Below are 12,895 nucleotides of genomic sequence, written 5' to 3'. Positions count from 1 at the left end.
GTGAAAAACTATGGATCACTGTTAAAGAAATGGGTGTGCCACAACATTTGATTTTCCTGATGTGTAACCTGTACTCAGGCTGTTGTGAGGGCAGAATATGGAGAAACAGAATGGTTTCCAATTGGCAAGGGGTGGCAGGCAAGGCTGCATTTCATCACCCTTTCTGTTTAATTTGTGTGAGGAATGTATCATACATAAAGCAGGATTAGACTCCGAGGAAGGAGGTGTGAAAATTAGAGGAAGGAACATCAAAAATCTAAGATATGCAGATAACACTAATCTAGTAGCAGAAACTAGCAGAAACTAGCAAAGACCTGAAATGAAGAATGTCAAGAAAGAAAGTGCAAAGGCAGGTTTACAGTTAAACATTAAGAAAACAAAAATAATGATCACAGATGGCTTACTCAACTTTAAAATAGACCATGAAGACATTGAAATAGTTCACGATAGTCCATTTCTTGGCTCAGTCATTACTCACAATGGAGACTGCAGTCACGAAATCCGAAGAAGACTAAGACTTGGATGGGCAGCTATGAAGAAACTAGACATGATCCTGAAGTGTATAGATCTATCATGGAATATGAAAGTTAGGTTTGTCCATGCCGTATTTCCAATTTCTATGTATGGTTGTGAAAACTGAACAGTGAAGAAAGCTGATTGGATGAAAATAATCTCATTTGAAATGTAGTGCTGGAGAAGAGTCCTATGGATACCAGGGACTGCTAAAACACAAATAAATAGGTGTTAGAGCAAATCAAGACAGAATTCTCCCTAAGCCAAGATGACTAAAGTGAGACTGTCATACTGACATATGAGAAGACATGACTCAAGTCTACAAAAGCTCATGCTACCAACTTATCTCAGTTAGTCTCAAAGTTGCTACAAGATCCCTTTGCATAGAAAAGACAATAATGCCTGGTAAAGTAGAAGGCAGTAAGAAAAGAGGAATACCACATTCCAGATGTGTAGACTCAGTCAAAGAATTCATGGCCCTGAGCAGGGCTGCTGAGGATAGGGTGGCTTGGGGGGGGGGGGTCTCTCATTCATAGGGTTAACATAAGTCAAAGTGGACCTGATGGCAGTTAACAACAAATGCAGATTTTTTTGAAGATGGCCTTGTGAGCAAATACTCAGACCAAAAATTTGCTTTTAGTATCAGAGGATGGGGTCACATACAAACCTGTCATACACAAATCTACTCTATACAATAAAATTCAAAACATCCAAAAAGAAGAAAACATATCATGCAAGCTTTTGAAGTTTCACTGTCTTCTTCATCAGGCAAAGATATTAACAATCATACAGGAGAAGAAAAGTGATCATGTTAGAGTCACAAGCCTACATTTTGCCTCACGTGTTACTTCTGTTGTAACATGGTTAAGATGGTCTACAAATAGTGCAAGGACAGGCTATTTCCCTTCTTGGCCATCTGAGGACTGGGGACAAAGAGCAGTAGAACACAGGCAATAAGGTTTCAAATCCATTAGCAGCAAGAAAGCAACTTGCATTGAGATTCAGAGGCCTTTAAGAAGGCACTCAAAACGGATCTCTTCCGGCGGGCTTATCCACTGAATTCCATATAAAAAGGTTATGACGACTGCTCTTCCTTGACTGATTGTTGGCTAATGGACAAATTATAATTTTTAGAGAACTAATAGGAATTCTTGGTAAATTCAGTGTTAGTACAATTTACAATCAATACAACAATAAAATACTAAGTGTCTTTTAAGGTTGTAATCCCGCCTCGATCCGTGGGAGAGGCGGGAGGTATAAATAAACTATATTATTATTATTGTTACTATTATTCTAGCTTTCCTAGCATTTTAAAAACATTTATAAGCAGCATCACTAAGGAGATAAAATCTTTTTGTCATCACTTTTGGAACAAGTAAAAACTGTTGCTGAACTATAGCAGATCACCAAGAAATCTGCTGGTAGACCCTGACCCACATTTTGCTCACCTTATTCTAGAGTCCACTGAAGCAGCTATAGTGATTGTACTGTAATCAGACAACTATTCTTAAAGGTAATTTTTATACCCTACAATTCAGTTTGAATTGCTTCCACGCCATCCTATCAGTGCATTATTTTTGAAATTTAGACTTGATCTGAACTTTTTTATTTTTAAAGGCCTCTTGCAATTAAACAACTGGAACTGACAGAGAAATTTCTCTTTAGAGAATTGCAGAAACTGGGCTGTGCGGTTATGTTCTGATGTTGCAATTTTGTGACGGGGCTGAACCGAAGAAGTGTTCAGCTTGCACAACAAAGCCACAGGGGTAGAGTAAGAATATAAAGTGTCAAATCTGATTTAGCACATGGCTTTCCATAAAGGAATGTGGATCACAGCACTTCATAGAATGTCTTCTAAATCGTTGGTTTCTGTTTTGTTCCTGAAGGAATAGGTTCTGCTTCCAGCAGTTTGATTAAAGTATAATTCCTTTCCTCCACCCACTCACCCCAGCCCCAACATGGTATTTGACCGTAAAGCTTTCTCTGGATTTAGTGCTTCTTCTAAAGTTAGGACTCACCGCATTTTGGGGAATCACCGTATTTATCGAAATATGTGCACTATTTACACTCAAAGAGAATTTCACAAAGGCACAAACATGAGTGGAAGAAACTGTGGATGAGCTATATCATTCTTCCTCCATTGCCATTGCTAACCTAAATTCTCCTCAGCTTAAATCTGTAGTCATAGTTGTCAAAATTCTTTCCTTTTTTCCAAATTTGAGCTCCATTTTTAATCTCTTGGTGTTTCTTTTGTTCTTTCTTTCTTTTTAAAACTTTCATACACATGTCTGTCTGTCGCTTATAGAGTGGTATGAATTAGCTCAGACATTTTCATGCTTCATTTTCTCTAAGGAGATTAATAATTACATTGAAAGTGTAACTACTTTACACTGAATAGTCATAGCAGTTTGATATCATTTTAAGGATCATAGCTTTATCCTATAGAATTTGGAGATTTGAAGTTTGGTGAGGCCCTTTAGACTTGTCTGCTAGAGAGCGCTAATGCCATCTTCTGAAGTGTAGCAGAGAATTCTAAATGCTTCACCAAACTACAGATCTCAGGAATCTGTAGGATGGAGCTGTAAATTGTATCAGACTTCTATGATTCTGTTATTGTGATTAATGCTAAATAAATGAATGGCCTAATACAGGTATTCATATTTGTTTTGGTGGATCCTCCTCATCCCAACAGCTGTCCCATGTCAACTGAAAAGCTGTTCCTAGAAGGAGTAAGGAGGACCAGTCTCTGATACATTGGCAGCTAAGGTGAAGGAAATTGTGAAGTCAAAGGCTTTCATGGTCGGCATCCATAGTTTTTTGTGGGTTTTTTGGGCTATGTGGCCATGTTCTAGAAGAGTTTATTCCTGACGTTTCGCCAGCATCTGTGGCTGGCATCTTGAAGATGCCAGCCATAGATGCTGGCGAAACGTCAGGAATAAACTCTTCTAGAACATGGCCACATAGCCCGAAAAACCCACAAAAAACTAGAGAAGGAAATTGTTAAAGTGCCTATGCAATGGCAAAGATATTTGTACCTACCTGATTTTGGTGTAAAAGAAAAGCACATGTACCTTGTGTCATCTAAACATACAAGCTGTTAATAGTATTTCAGGAGAATATGATCTGAATTACAGGTACAGAGATTCTTGATTAGACCTGTTTGGGTTACGGAATACATTCTACATGGTCTTTGGAAACTTTTCAGAAACCATTGCCCCCAAAATGCTATGACCTGAGTGTTGATTGAGCTGGTTAAAGGGAACTCCACTTTAGAACAGTTTCATTGACTACCACTTTATTGGCTTTGAGCTACAAATCCCTGTATGCCATGGGTCTAGACTAAAAGGGAGCAATCTTTCTCTGTGTGACTCTACCTTAGGTTTGGGGTGCTCAACAAAATACTTTCTCTTGGTCCTGCCACCATCACTATCAAGTTTGGTGAGAACACATTCAAAGGGTATCTGCTCCTGGACTTTGGGATTCCCTTTCTCAGTAACAAGGGTGTCTCCCCTAAATAATAAACATAATTATTTTATTTATAGGTTTTTGGCTGTTGGGTGGTTGCTGTGGAAGAGTCTTTTAAGGGGAAAGGGTTGTGCTATACCTTCACTCAATTATATATTTTAAATGCTTTTTAATTGTTGTAAATCTGTTGTTTTAAATTGGACAATTTATTTAGTGGTTTAAAGCTTCTTTACTATTCCAATTGATTTTTAAGCTGTATTTAATTTTACTGTATTTTGTGAGTTGTCTTGGGTCCTAAGTTGGAAGAAAGGTGGTATAGGAATGAATACATGAATAAGTAAATACTGATCCACTGTAATGTCTGTAGGGTAGCTATCCCAGTACTGTTGGTTTGAGCAAATATACCTCATGTCTGATGCCTTTTTGCTTAAATGAAGTAGAAAATGTGTGCTTATAAATGTACTTTAAACCTTTGAAGTGGAAAAGAGTCAGAATCATTAATTTTTCCACTCAGGTAAATGTTCTGTTTTGTTTGTTTACTAGATGTACCAAGAACAAACAGTCAGTGAGTTTTGACACTGTATTTGCTTTAAGAAAAGAAGCTCCAGTGAAATTATAATCTAATCATAAATGAGCAAATAGACGAATGTTTGGTTTGGATGTGGAGATGGCTGAACTTCTTTTACATCACTGGCCAAAGTCTTTGTGAGCAAAAGTATCCAAAATCCCCAATAAAAGGCTTTTAATGGTCAGTGACTGCTAGAAGAGCTGCTGCAATAGTTATGCTGGCTTTTTTTTTTTTTTTTAGCAAGCAGAGCATCCACCTTCAAAGCTATATAAAATATGGAGCAGTTTTAGGATAGGGCTAGGGAATGCGCACCTCCTAGATTTTCAAGACTGTGGATACCATCCTCTTGATGTTGTTTACACTGCGTTATGCTGATGGAAAATGCATCCAACAACATCTGAAGGGACCACACTATGGAAAAATAGAACATTGTCCCTGTTCTAGGATAGTAAAGACAGTGAATTGAAATTCTTACAAGAGCAACAAAAGAGAATAACCTTCTGATCTGAATAATCTGTTTTACTCTGAATTTTCAAGGACAGATTATGCACACAGTAAATGATTCTGCTTCTGGTAGAGGAATCCTTAGACACAGGGCATGCTGTAATAAAAGGTGGCATGCACAATGCCTTTTTGTAATCTTGCAGCAAGCCCTGTGAGGTTGTGTACTGTGTGAGGTTCACATGTGTCAGAGACTGTAGTATGGAAGTTTGAGTGTCGGACTAAGACTGTGGGAGGCCAGGGTTCAAATCCCTACTTAGCCTCTGCTGTCCTTGGGCAAGTCATACTCTTCAGCTTTAGAGAAGGCTATGGCAAACCTCCTCTGAACAAAACTTGCAAAGAATACCCTTTGATAAGCTTGCCTTAGGGTTACTATACATTGGAAATGACTTGAAGGTACACAGCAACAATAACAAACAGCAACATGTCTGGCCCATGCTCTTCAATGATATTTAAACATGGGAGGGCATAGAAGAAACCAATTTTCCAGGGTTTTAAAAAATGTTTTTGTCTTTTTTTAATTTTAAAAATTGAAATTTTTAAAAAGAACGAAATGAAATATGTAATACTTTATTTTAGAATACAACATAACATGTTGAAGATAAGGCATTATTGTATTGATCTTGGAAGGTAAGCAGGGACAGACTACCAACAAATACCAGATGCTGTTGGCTATAATTCAGAGGAAGGAACTGGAAAAACCATCTTTGAGGAGCCCTGGTGGCACAGTGGTTAAATGCCTGTACTGCAGCCACTCATTCAAAACCATAAGGTTGCGAGTTCAATACCAGCGAAAGGGCTCAAGGTCAACTCAGGCTTGCATCCTTCTGAGGTCGCTAAAATGAGTACCCAGCTTGTTGGGGGCAATTTACTTACAGTTGTAATCCACTTAGACACTGTTAGTTCAGTATGAAGCGGTATATAAATGAAGCTGTTTGTTTTGTTTTGATTATTCCTTTCCTAAGAAAAACCTATGAAATGCATAGGGTTGCCATTAGTCAACAGGCAACTAGAAGACACATACACAGACACACATTAGGATATTTACTCCCTCAAAATTATTTTTAAGAACTACAGATGCTCCTCCTTTTCGTGGGGGATCCGTTTCGGACCCCCTCATGAAAACAGAGTTTCACTTATATTCAAGTCCCATTGGCTTGAATATAGGCACATGCACACACCATGGGCACACACCCCATTCATTCTCCTTCTGTTCGTCCCTTGCGCATAAGCAAGGGATGTGAGTCCGAAGACCACAAGAACGGAGGGAGGACTATATTTAATAAGAAGATTTATGTAAGACTGTGTACAGTATCAGACCATGTAAATCCTTTCTTGGTTTCCTTTGCTCAGTTCTTTTATGGGTAATAGTGCTTTATGTCTCCTTGGTGCTGTGGAGGACTAGAGGAGACAAAATAATGTTCTTTGTTTCACTAATGTTGATAGTTTCTTCTATTTTTATTGTGTTTTAACTGCTCTTCATAAACTGATTAAACGAAGAGGACCCTTACTATTCACATGTTTCCCCCACTTTTGGAGCTTGTAGCTCCATGTGTAACAACAACAACAACATAAATTAAAAGTATGTGTAATTTATATTATTGTCTGAATAATTCTGAATATTTACTCCATTTTTAACATACTAAATATGATAATTTTATGGCAAATGCAGTTATACATAATACATTTTACATTACTTAAATCTTTATTTCTCACACTAATTAATGTGAGGGACCAGCAGTTTTTTCCCCATTGTGCCAGGGACTGGAACTAAATTTGTGCCCTTTGGGTACAGTTACAGTTGGCCCTTCTTATACACTGATTTTTTATACACGGATTCAAGCATCCACGGTTTGAAAATATTAAAAAAGTATAAATTTCAAATATCAAACCTTGATTTCCCCATTTTTTATAAAGGACACCATTTTGCTATGTCATTATATTTAAAGGGACTTGAGCATCCATGGATTTTGTTATCCACGGGGGTTCTTTGAAACAAACCCCAGCGTATAACAAGGGTCCACTGTATTTCTTTCTCTCCTGGAAACTTGACAGGGACTGGCAGCAAATAGCTTAAGGACTGGCAGTGGTCCAAAGACTACCAGTTTGAGAAGCATTGACCCAAATAACAAATTAACTTACAGCGTGTAAAGATTTTAGTGTCACTTACAAAAAAGTATCCCTCCTAAAAATTTTCTTTTCTCTAAAATCTTGGCTACAACATTTCTAGAAATTTTACTACTCTTAACGATACTTCTCCATGCTCGGATATGACCACTTTTGCCCAGAATATAAGTAAGAAGAGCATGTGTGTCAGAACTGAACATAGTGTTCTGTTTTCTTTTTCTACAACATGTAATTGCCAACACCAATATAAAGATGCCTGTATGTCTAGCTATGTGGTGACTGTTTCATTTGCATATCTGAGTCAGATGGATTTAATTTACAGTATTTGATTTTGTGTCATTATGAGTTGAAATGTGATAGATCTATTTAAAAGATAGTTTCAACATTTATCTTCTATTTAAAATTTGCAACAGGTTTTGTTTGGAAAGTTGGAATGTATGACTGGAATGGAAAATGTTTTTAAAATGAAATTTGAAAATGCAACTATCTTGCTGTTTGTTGTTCTGGTTCTGTGTCTTCAAGTTGTTACCAACTTATGGCACCCCTAAGGCATCATGATGTTTTCTTGGCAAGATTTGTTTAGAGGGGGTTTGCCTTAGCCTTCACCTGAGCTGTATTATATCATAAATTCTTTCATTATATTATAAACTTTGAATTCACTTTGAGGAACAGAATATTTCTGTATTAATTGTTTCCTTTCAGTTTATAAAACCAACTAGAACCGGAAAACTTTGCTATGAACTTTGGCAGGGAAAGAGGAGGTAAAATGTGAAAGCTTTGCTTCCTAAAATTTTGTACATTTTTTGCACATTTAATAACGCGCAGACTGTGTTGTTCATTTTTAAATAAACGAAGTGTTTATATCAAGTTGTCCTGTCCTTCCCACCCCCAGCTTCTTCAAGTGGTGTTTACTTCCAGAGGCCTGGGTTGTTTTTGTGGTTTTTCCATTTTCTGTCAAGCTGTGTGTGTAGAGATAACGGCGATCTTCCTTGTGCAAGATGTCTTGTATCTAAATTATGGGCTGTCTGTCTCTTCAGATATGTAGCAAGTCCACTGGGGGCAAACAATGCATAGTATCAACTGCTATGAAGACATCCATGTCTTGAATGTTTTTCATCTTCATATTCAACACTATTGAATTGAGTGGTAGATTATTTTAAAGTTATGAAGTTATTCTTTTGTCATGATTTGATGGAAGACTCTAGTAACAAAATAATCATGAAAATGCCATATCATTAACCTTTTATCTGGCGGAGAATTAACTTCTTTGGGCATTTTTTTCTCATTGCTTTAATAGGCCAGGGTAGGAAAAGAGACATTCAAACATATCTAAGGAGAGAGCATTATGGAAAGAGGTGTCTGATTTTATCTAGTTCCTTTTAGCAGCTATGTATAGCAAGCACTGTGTATAGTGTGGACGTCTGCCTCCAGAAAGTGTGGCTATTATGGGTATTCCTGACTCTGCTAAGCCATCATACTTTTTTTCACTGCCCTCACCATCCAAAACTAAATTCCAGTGTTGCCTATGGCAGGCTCTCCTAACAACAACTTAGATTCTCAGTGTTCAGAGGGGGTTGTGAAATACCAGATGTGAAGGAGAAACCTGAGGATTATGTTGCACTCATGCCGTTCCTGTAAGCTTCCCACAGGCATTTGGCATCTTTTGGTGGTGCTGGAACCTTTGAAATCTTAGCTCATGACCCACCTTCTTGAGGACAAATTATTACCCATTGAGGGAGGAAGAAGATTTAAAAAGTGTACAGGTGAAAACTTTGTGCATTGCCAACCTAAACAGAACATACAGAGAAAGGATGTATGCTAGCCCAGCCTCCTTTTTTGCTACTTCTCTCACTCTCCTCATGTTGCTGTCCTCCCTTTCCTCCATCTGTGGAGACTCTTCATGTGATTTGGAATTTGAATCATGTAGAGAATCTCTAACGATAGAGGAGACCACCCTCTTTGGAAAGCCATTCTCCACATGGGAAGACTGACAGAAGTGGTGACAGGTCATAGAGCTGGAAGGGACTTCATGGAGTTGGAGGGTCCTGCAACCCTCTGCTCAGTGCAGGATCTCCAGCTAAAGCATCCCAGTAGATGATCCTACACTGATCAGGGAACTGGACTTGATGGCCAATGAGACCACTTCCATCTCTATGGTTCCGTGGTTCTGTATGTTGCTACAAGAAGGGCTTAAGTATAACTATACTAGTATATGGCAGTATAGGTGATGGAGATTTCCTTGAAGTTGTGAAAACCCTTAGCCCTACTGATGTTGTGTTGTATTGTCATAAACTAACAAGATGAATGGTTAGATCATGGAATTTGTAGTCCAACACCCATGTTGTTCATTCCCCACCCCACATGTTTTACAATATTAAGTTATTTGAGAAAACAAAAGAAAAGTAAAGTAATATCCCTTTCTGTTGGCCATCTTCTGTTAAAGATCTGAATTCTTTATCAGGTGTTCTTGTTTGCAGATATTAAAGCAGAATATACTGCTCTATCACTTCACAATTAACTTACCCTTGAAACGAGTACTAATAGTTTCAGGGAGAAAATTTCCTAAACTTCCTCTAGCTGCAAACACAAATCCAAAATGATTAGGAGGAAGCATTATTCCATAGTGGGATTAATTTCATTTAAATATCTTACAGACAGCTTGTGTTCCCCATTAGACCCAACTGTTTCATCGGATCACATGAAGATATATTTCTTGTATGTCTGGACTCCAGGGAAAATTGCAGTATCATACTGAACAAATCCAGTCTGGTAACGTAGATGAGGTTACTTTAACTTTGCTGCATCATGGGTGGTTTAAAAATGTGTGAGGCATTTTTCATCCCAATATTCTACATTTCTTTGGACAAAAACGTTGTCTGTGGCCAAAACAAAAACAAAGCCCACAAGTAAATAGATCTGTTTGGACCTTTTTGTGCTTTTTGTTTGTCTGAAAGTAAAAATTACAAGGCAAATAGCTGAAATCTGTGGGAATTGTTTAGAACTACACAAGTGACACTACTGGAGAAAAGCTACCACTGCATCGATTCTGCAACAGCTCATGCCCCATCCTGGTACAGAAAGTTGAAACATTGGAATTGTTTTTACTATTTTAGACTTCAGCCTTTTCTGTGGTGAAACAATTTAAAAAACCTGTTTCATAAATGCCTGAACAAACCTTGCTCATACTCTCCTTCCTGTTTTGAATCCATTGTGAAATGCCTTAGCAAACATCTTGCACAAATAACGACTTTGGTCAGCTGGATTATCATTCATTAGTGTGTTAACAGGCTGGTAGTTGAATATAGTATTGTTAATAGGGTCCTCCAGGTGTTGCTGGACTGCAGTTGCCATCAGCCCTGGCTAGTACACCAAATGATAAGGGATGGGAGTTACAGTTCAACAATAGCTGGAGGGTCACAAGATGCTTGTTCATTGGATGGTATTAGTTGCTTCTTCTTTTGGGTACAAATTCCCAGACAGTACTGAACTGAATAATGTTGGAATTTCCATGTAGGCTATCATACATGGTAATTCCATGCATGGAGGTTTATTTTAAGTGCAAAACAAATGTATTGGGCCTTTATTCCCTCCTCCTAAATCAATTTGAAGAGGACTGAATGGTGTCCTGTTGTCTATGGCTAGGTATAACTGAATAGTTATGTAGAATTGCTTAAAAAGACAAACATACCTGAGATCATGTTTCCTGAAAGACCTCTTACAAAGAATACCAGCACACATTGCAGTGTATATCATATGAAATACTTTTTGTGAATACTTGATCTATATTCCATATTGACAGAGTAGGTATCAAAAACAGAAGAAGAAAGATATTTTAATACTGAATATTGATATTTCATTATCAGATTGCTATCCTGTGAGCACTGTTTATATGCTACAATCATTTTCCAAGAGCACTTTTTAAAAATATGTGTAGTCTGCCATCTCCATCCTAAATGCATTTGTAACGTACTTAAGAGCAGCATCTAATAAGAGTCTTTGGCTTGTCTACTCAGAAGTAAGTCCCATTGAATTCAGTGACATATATTCCCAAGAAAGTGTACTGAGGTTTGCAGCCTTACTTGTCAAGTTACTCCAATAGCCTTTTCCTCTGTCAAAATCCACATTTTTAAGCTTGATGCTTTGATTACATCCCATTTGAGTTACAGTAAAAGGTGCTGCTGCCTCTGAAAATTCTTCAAAAACTTCAGTAGGTCCAAAATACTGCAAACTGACACTGTTGACTTGGACTGGTTTGAGGGAATATATAACTCCTGTGTTGCAAAAGCTTCACTAGCTACTGATCTGTTTCTGCGTACAGTACAGTGTGTCTATAAAGCCTTGTACAGCTTGGGTTCAGACTGTTTGAAAGACTGTATTCCCCTTATGAGCTTCCTGCAGTTTTAACATCTCTGGGAAGGGCTTTCTGTTGGTTCTACCACCATCACAAGTAAACATGCTGAGGGCATGGGAGAGAGCTTTTATGGTGGCTGCTCCCAGGTTGTGAGGTTCCCTCTCACAGGAGGCTGAGTTGTGTGTTCTCTTTTCACTGGCTGGCAAAGACTTTTTTATTTAGACAAGGTTTTGGCTGTTAACTGGTTGTTGGAGAAGAGTCCTTTAAGGGGGAAATGGTACTGTATCTTTATGCTTGTTGGCTACATTCCAAATTTTAAAACTGTTTTAAATGAGTGATTTTAAAGGATTGCATATTTATTTAAAAAAACATTTTGTGTTAAAAAGGATTTGTTGACTGTATTTTATTTTAACATATGCTTTGAGAAGTTTTGAGTCACATATTAGGGGGAAGATGGGATGTAAATCAAAATAAATGATCAAATGCTTGCTCACAAATTTACCTGAGTGTGGCTTGAGTGCAACTGTGTATATTTGGAAAGAGTACCTTGAAAATGTACACAGCTCTTGAGAACAATTTCTGAAATCTACATTTCAGAATGGAATATGCTGTATATAAAGGAAGCTGCTTACATCTTCCAATGGAATACTGTGACCAGCTGGAAGATTCAAGTTAACCGATTTCAAAAGAGATCCCCATTAACTGATCTTTTGGAACTACAGGGTATCTCCAATTCAGCCTTACATGTACTGTGGTCATTAATTGCCATTAAACCAATTTTAACTTGCAGCACCCATATGAATGAGAAGCCTCCAGGACTTCCTGTTGCCATCTGTGTCAGATAGAAAAAACTCTGATGAGGACTATCAGAAAAGATGGCATAAACCAGGGCTGGGGACAGTGTGGCCATCTAGATGCTGATGGATTGCAGCTCCCATCAGCCCTATGCTAGCCCAGCTAATTATGAGAGATTAGAAGAGTGGCATATCAACACCGTCAGGGTGTGTGTGTATATGTGACACCAGTTGACAATCCTGGTATAAGCAAATAAATAGTTAAGTTAAAAGATAATCCTCTGATACAGCCTTTACTTCTGAGATAGTTGTCAGCAGGATACATAAGGAAATAATTGGCAAACAAAATAATATGTAATACTGAACTTCAGCTGTGGAAGATTTAAACCTGTAAGTTGTTCTTGCTTCCTTTTTGTCAAGCTGAGCATACTTCTGGAAGGGAAGTAGAATTCTGAAATTAAAATATCTAAAGTTTTAACATGCATTAAAGACACACGCCTCTCTCACAGCAGCTTCTTAGCCGACATGAGTGGTCTGATTTGGAATTGATTCACAGTACAGTATTGTTTTCCACCA

At 37.9% G+C, this 12,895-nt stretch overlaps 1 protein-coding gene across 3 annotated transcripts in view; it reads left to right on the top strand.

Annotated features, from left to right (window-relative positions):
* JAK2 (Janus kinase 2) overlaps window positions 1-12,895 on the top strand; it is a 115,207-nt gene that overhangs the window by 33,669 nt on the left and 68,643 nt on the right. The window lies entirely within an intron of this gene.

This window comes from Sceloporus occidentalis, unplaced genomic scaffold, assembly GCF_023333645.1.
Source record: "Sceloporus occidentalis isolate IW3139 unplaced genomic scaffold, rSceOcc1.0.p SCAF_1, whole genome shotgun sequence".
NCBI classification, from domain to species: domain Eukaryota; kingdom Metazoa; phylum Chordata; class Lepidosauria; order Squamata; family Phrynosomatidae; genus Sceloporus; species Sceloporus occidentalis.
Note: the sequence above shows the minus strand (reverse complement) of the source record. Positions and strands in the feature narration are given on the sequence as shown.